Consider the following 7,400-nt stretch of genomic DNA (forward strand, 5'->3'; position numbering starts at 1 on the left):
CAGTTCTGTGTAAATTTGAACCTTTGCCACATATTTGCAACTTCACTGAAAGTATTATGATCAACATAATGAACAATATTCACCACAGATTGACTCTATAGGTCATTAAGTATTCAAATACGCAATTAGCTGAAATAGAAATAATTAATTTCTTTGACTGCTGTCACTGTATCACCTCTTTATATAGCAAGTGTAATCGCCTCTTGTCAAGTCCTTCAAACTAAATATTCCAAACTTTGAAAGCTCATTAGATATGCAAACTATAAATTAGCTGACATGAAAATTTAAGTGCAAAATGACTTCCATTATTGGTATAACCTGGTATAATCATCAATGTACATAGCATGTTATGCCAACTTTGATCAAATAAATCCAAGTATATATCCCTAATTAGGAAAGTTCATTAAATATACAAATTAGGAATTGGCTGAAGCAAAAATGCTTCATGCCTTTCAATAATATTAGCCTACATAATGGTATCTTTAATGTACATAACAAGGTTCATCAATTTTGGTCATGTAAATTCAAATATATATCCCTAATTTCAAAAATTCATTAAATATGCAAATAAGAAGCTGGATGAAGTAAAACTGCTTAATGACTTTCAATAATGTTCTATCATAGTATCTTTAATGTACATAGCCAGTTTCGTCAACTTTGGTCTCGTCAATTCAGATAAATATCCCTAATTATGAAAGTTCATAAAATATGCAAATTAGGAATTGGCTGAAGTAAAACTGCTTAATGACATTTAATAATGTTCTATCATAGTATCTTTAAAGTACAAAGCAAGTTTCATCAATTTTGGTCATGTAAATTCAAATATATATCCTTAATTTCAAAAGGTCATTAAATATGCAAATTAGGATTTGAATGAAGTAAAAATGCTTAATGACTTTCAATAATGTTAAATCATAGTATCTTCAATATGCATACCAAGTTTCATCAAGTTTGATCGAGTAAATTCAGATATATACCCCTAATTAGGAAATTTCATTAAATATGCAAATTAGTAATTATCTTTCACGTCACCCCTTTATCTTTCACAGCTGATATATCTTGATGTGATCAACATTTGCAGCAAATTTCATCAAATTGTGTGCTGTCGTTCTCAGTGTACATCCGGTTTTTCTAAACTCATTAATTATGCAAATGAGCAAAAAGTAAGCAAGCTACATCAACCAAAAACTAATCAGTTCTTGCCATTTGCAAACTGAATCTATGTACCAGATTTGATTCTGATCTGATGAGCCGGTTTTGAGATATTGAGCACACAGACAGACAGACACACAGGCAGACAGACACACAGACAGACAGACAGACAGACAGACGGACGGACAGACAGACAGACATCGCTGCGACATATGCTCACGTGTGTCAACACGTGAGCAAAAAACGGCATCCCTACATAAACTCACCAGGGATATTCTGTCTGCCTGTCATCTAATATTTTTGCCATTGAAGCATAAAAAATTTTACTTCCAAACAAATTATTACTACAAGAACAAATGCGAATACTTGCTGGACGCTTGGACTATAGCTGTACTTGTTGATAAGATTTTCAAAAAGATTTCCAATATTTTTGCTCTGAAAAGCAAGTTTTCTCCCTAAAATTCGTTCAGGATGCCTTGTTGGGTACAATGTGTAATGCAACTGTTTACGAATGAATTCTTGTCTCGGTTCACAGACAGAAATTGACGGGTCAATGCTAACATAGGACAATACACACAGGCACAAATATAAGCTGGTTATATCGGTATGTTTTTAGAAGCAGGAAACGAAAATGTATAGTACACAAACAGAACAATGTCATTAGCAAGGCATTAAAAATTAAAGCTTATGGAGCATGTAACGATTGCTTTGATTTACAATTGTCATGTACCTGACACTGAACTCTGTTAAAGTATCAATGGGATTGTTGTCTTGGAATGACTGCGTACATTTCGACAAAACTAGTCAACAACGAAGCGTACGCATAAACTGCGTGTCAATAACAGAAAGAGAAAGCGACGCATGTAGTTGTTATTGCACACTCTGTTACAGCGTAGGGACTCGCAGATGTTCCTCAAACGTCAGCACATTTCTTTTTCCTATGCACATACATACATACATACATACATACATACATACATACATACATACATACATACATACATACATACATACATACATACATACATACATACATACATACATACATACATACATACATACATACATACATACATACATACATACATACATACATACGAACTGATGCCGGACGCCCGACGGATACCAAATGTTTTTCTATCACGCCGTGCTTTTTCGGCGCTACGCAGGCTCACAACAGTCGTACCTATTATCTTATTCATTGACAGTCATAAGTTGGATTGCTATATTGTGCCCTGAATGTCCACATAGAATGAAAGCGAAAAGAAACAATCATTGCCGAATCGAAAAACGATGACAATGCAACAAATGAAAGATTTATAGCCACACAGAGAATATGTGCTAATTTATTAAATTTCTGTAAAACAAAAGTTCAAACAAGCATAAAATGTGTAACATTTCGGTCGATAGCTTCGTATGTATGTATGTATGTATGTATGTATGTATGTATGTATGTATGTATGTATGTATGTATGTATGTAATAATAATAATGATATTTATTTCTTATAGAGCGCATTACATTTAAAAATCTCAATGCGCTTTACACAACACTAAAAGAGAGGTAAATTATAAATAAAAATTACGAGAAAACACCAATAAAATGCAAGGAGATAAAATTTTAAAAAATGTCTAGGAATAAAATGAGCTAAAAAGATAAGTTTTTGACTGACTTCTAAAATTGTTATAAGAATTAGCAAGACTTATCACAAATGGTAAAGCATTCCACAAATGGGGAGCACATACAGAAAAGGCTCTATTGCCATAAAAAGCCTTGTTGCAAACAGGCTGATGCAAAATGATCGCACCACTAGACTGGGACCTAAGTGTACGACCAGTATGACGTACTGTAAGCATTTCTGCTAGATAGTCAGGGGCTTGGCCTGTAAGAATTTTATAAGTGAAACAAAGAATTTTAAAATCAATTCGTTTCTGGACTGGAAGCCAATGTAAATTTTGCAGTACTGGTGTTATGTGGTCCCTTTTCTTCTTTCTGCTAACAAGCCGAGCGGCTGAATTTTGAATAGCCTGGAGTTTACGTATTTCAAAGTTCGGAAGACCAAAAAGAAGACTGTTGCAATAATCTAAACGTGATGTAATGAAGGCATGAACAAGTTTCTCCGTGGTACGTTGGTCAAGAAGATCACGAATCTTTCCTAACCTCCAAATAGCATGTGATGCTGATCTACAAACATTTGTAACATGGTCTGACATGGTGCAGGCAGAGTCCATTGTAACATCCAGATTGCGAACTGATTCAGATGGATATACACTGACATCACCAATCCGAAAATTACAACGAGGGACAGTTCCCTCAATCCCAAATTTCGAGGAAAAATGTACAACCTCTGTCTTACCGTCATTGAGTGCAAGCATATTGACCCTCATCCATCCCCGAATCTCGTCTAAACATGACTCGATCGTGGCAATGGGAACCTGGTTACCATCGCACGTAATATAGGATTGGGTGTCGTCAGCATACATCATGGAATCCAAACCATATTTGTTAATGGTGTCCTCCAGGGGTGCCTCATAGAGACTAAAGAGAATTGGTCCAAGGACAGAACCCTGAGGAACACCACAAAACAACGACTGTTCTTCCGACAGGATTGACTTGACGCAAACAGACTGTGTACGCCCCGTAATGTAAGAATTGAACCAGTCAAAAACAACACCTGTTATGCCAAACCGATGACGCAGCCTGTGTAACAGAATGGCATGGTCAATCGTATCGAAAGCAGAAGAAAGGTCGAGTAAAATCAAAATTACATCTTTACGTTTATCTAAAGAGCGTAGTATGTCATTCTGCACTCTAATGAGGGCAGTTTCAGTGCTGTAACCCGCCCTATAGGCAGACTGACACTTAGCGAACAAATTGTTGTTTTGTAGGTATGCGTTCAATTGATTGGAAACGACGCGCTCAATTAGTTTTGACAGAAAGGTTAAATTTGACACTGGGCGATAATTACTGAGAATATTTGGGTCCAGATTTGCCTTTTTGAGTAACGGACGAACAATAGCATTTTTACTGGAACGTGGAAATTCACCAGAGAGTAAAGACTTGTTTACAATTTGACAAAAGGAAGGTGCCACCTGGTCACAACACTGCTTTAAGAATGTGGTAGGAATTGGATCCATCATAGAAGACTTTGGTGGCATGGTGTTAATGAGCTTTGACACCGACTCAATTGTAACTGGAGAGAAAAGTGAGAATGAATGATTTACACTTTGGCAATCAAATGAAGTAACAACCGGTAAATGTGAACGTAGTTTTTCAATTTTGGAACGAAAAAAGTTAGCAAAAGCATCTGGTAAATTGGAAAGTTCAGAGTCCGGAAAAATTCCTGTTGTGGCGTTCTTACTCCCGATGATGCTGTCAATGATATTAAAAAGGGACCGTTGATCAGCACTCTCAATTCGATGTATGTATGTATGTATGTATGTATGTATGTATGTATGTATGTATGTATGTATGTATGTATGTATGTATGTATGTATGTATGTATGTATGTGTGTGTGTGTGTGTGTGTGTGGTGTGTGTGTGTGTGTGTGTGTGTATGTATGTATGTATGTATGTATGTATGTATGTGTGAGTGTGTCTAGGTACACGTACGAGTGGGGGGTATGTTCAGGTTCATGTATTATGCCGTATACAGATATCATCTACTTTAAGTAAATCGTATCCGTGGGCGTTAACGTCAGTAAGTGTCGATCAAACAGGTAAATCAGAACTATTTCTCGCAAGACGTGTTTTATGGGCGATCTTTCGTACATTGCATTTCTCCCAAGCAGAGCGGAGGGGAACGGCAATTATTACCAGTATCGTAACAATTGCAAGGAGTTTAAACGCAGTAAAATCAATAATCTGTTCTTTATCCACATTGGCGAATGGATACACTTTTCTGTTATTCTGTCCCACGTTGTCTCCATCTCCATGCTGCTCTCTGTTTTCAGTCCATGGTACACCTGGCTGTAGATGTTCATTTTCATCGTGCAGACCACCTATTGGAGCGGAATTGGGAGAAATGCCATTTAACTCATCGTCAATAGACGTACGTTTCTAATTTATTCACCCTTTCAATTCTCCTTCCCCTCCATCCAAGCTGTCTCTTTAAATAAAAAGCAGGCTGTCAAAATATTACAGTCCGAAATATATGACATTAGCTTCAAATTCAATAGCGTAATATTTACAATTTACTGGTGTTTGATATTTATATCACCTTTTTTGCTAACTTTTCAAGGAGTTTACGGTTATTTTGTAATTACTCAGGCCTGAGAGCCAATAGAAGTTGTTTGTTTGCAATCACTGGGTTGACATATATCCGATATTAATGCAATGGTTAAAAGTTGTCATCATCACATCTATTCATGTGTCCTTCCGTCCACTTTGAATTGGAATTGTTCGAAATCATCTCTCTTTCAAGGCAGAACAAGGAGAATAGTGTAACTTACCGCCAATCGCAGAAACCCCGCAGTATTTTTCGGCTGGTATTGTAAGAATCAAGAAAAAAGTAAGCACCACATGGATTAGCAGCAGGGCGTGTTTTATGGCGAACATCGTCCTCTGCTCCAAGTTAAGTCAAGTCCACAACGCAACCTAGTTCCTGACAGCAAAAATTATGAAATGATTGTTTCCAACAACAAACAAACAAACTTTCAAGGAAACAAACATACTTGCTTTTCCAGTTTCAACGTAGGTGTTGTTTTAAGTGAAAATTGGATGAATTTTTTGAAAACTTTCTGCTATACAGTAATCAATTCATTCATTTTAGCCGACATTTGAGGGACAGTCTAGTGTAACTCAAATAACGACACTAAAAATTGAAAACACAAACTGTTCAATTTTTCAAGGATTTGTTCTGAACCTTGTATAACAATATATTAGGGGTCAAATATAACATCACTGTACTGTGTGCGAAATTTGGAGTTTGAATGTATACTTAGCTCATTAACATATAGAATGAGGTCATTAGCTTATATTCCTGGTAGATACCGCAAAATTGTTTAAATATCTTTGTCTGTGATCTATGTAAGTGCATCCGAAGGCATGCTTTGTATACGCCTGTCATAGAGAATATTTAAGCTGACCACCATATAAGTAACTTTTCAAATACATGTAAATCAAAACTGTACATGTAAATCAAAATTGATGCAGCAATGTCCAAAAAGAGCGTCTTATTCTTTACTTTGCACTGTTAAAATCAGTCGCTAATGTTGTCTTTTGGTCAATACTCAGCAAATACATAAACAAACGAATACATGATGACATGCCACCGACTATTTATAGCTGTCGCACTTTTCCGATAGTGGAGTTGACGTTAGTTGATGAAGCAGCTATGGCGTGAAGTAAAAAAAAAAAACATCAACGTGTAGTGGGAACTTATCTCACCTACATCCGAATGTTAGTCTTCCGAAACGTCAGGATTACTAGACGAATCCTAGAAACCAGCATTTACGGCACACAACTCGTGAACGAATGACTCTTATTCTCTCTTGTCCCGTAAAGCACCCTCTCCACTGTATCGTACTGGCATATAGTAATGTTTTGATCAATTAGTGAAATATTGTATGTGTATAAGGGTTACGAGTCTAAGGTTGTTTTTTTATCAATAGTCCTTCCCTGTGTTGAAATGCCACTGATGTGTTTAGTTTGCCATACTTTTCAAATGTGTAATGATCTAGCTTACACATAGACTCGCGCGTGTGAGCGACATAAATATATACTTAACTATAGCTAGCTTGAGACACTGCAGAGCGCAGCGAGTGTTAAAGATGGAACTCAAAATATGAAGCATTTGCTTAGGTAAACATGTGTGTAGAAATACAAACGTAAGTTACAAGCTCCCCTCGATGACTGAATTATTATCATATGTCACGTTGACATATATCAATTCTCTAAATGTACGGGAAAAATAAACTGGAATTTCGTACAAAAATCAGCAATCAAACTTATTCAACTCAACCTATAATACAAAACAAAATTATTTGATAAAGAACAAAACACTTCAGAAAGTGGGATAAATTATATTGCCATTATACGTGACATGCAGAAATGTTTCCGGTAACCGATACAGGAGGAGATTTTACACTGTTTGAATCGTATTCAATAGAGGCGTCTTCCCCTCGAAATTGTCCCATTCAATTTCTATTGAGTGTTATGAAATTAAACTTGAAAAGCAGGATAGCATATCACTGCCATTCATTTAACAGTGATATTTGTTCAATGAAACAGAGATCCAGTCATTTCAAC

The 7,400-nt window shown here is 36.2% G+C and overlaps 1 long non-coding RNA gene across 1 annotated transcript; it reads right to left on the minus strand.

Annotated features, from left to right (window-relative positions):
• Positions 1-4,702: 4,702 nt before the first annotated feature.
• Positions 4,703-6,592, minus strand: LOC139137838 (uncharacterized). The gene is made up of 3 exons (XR_011553471.1): positions 6,540-6,592; positions 5,603-5,754; positions 4,703-5,152 (listed from the first exon to the last, which is right to left on the minus strand). It is a non-coding gene; the product is annotated as an uncharacterized lncRNA (long non-coding RNA).
• Between the last annotated feature and the right edge of the window lie 808 nt (positions 6,593-7,400).

Source organism: Ptychodera flava, chromosome 1 (assembly GCF_041260155.1).
Source record: "Ptychodera flava strain L36383 chromosome 1, AS_Pfla_20210202, whole genome shotgun sequence".
Lineage (NCBI taxonomy): Eukaryota > Metazoa > Hemichordata > Enteropneusta > Ptychoderidae > Ptychodera > Ptychodera flava.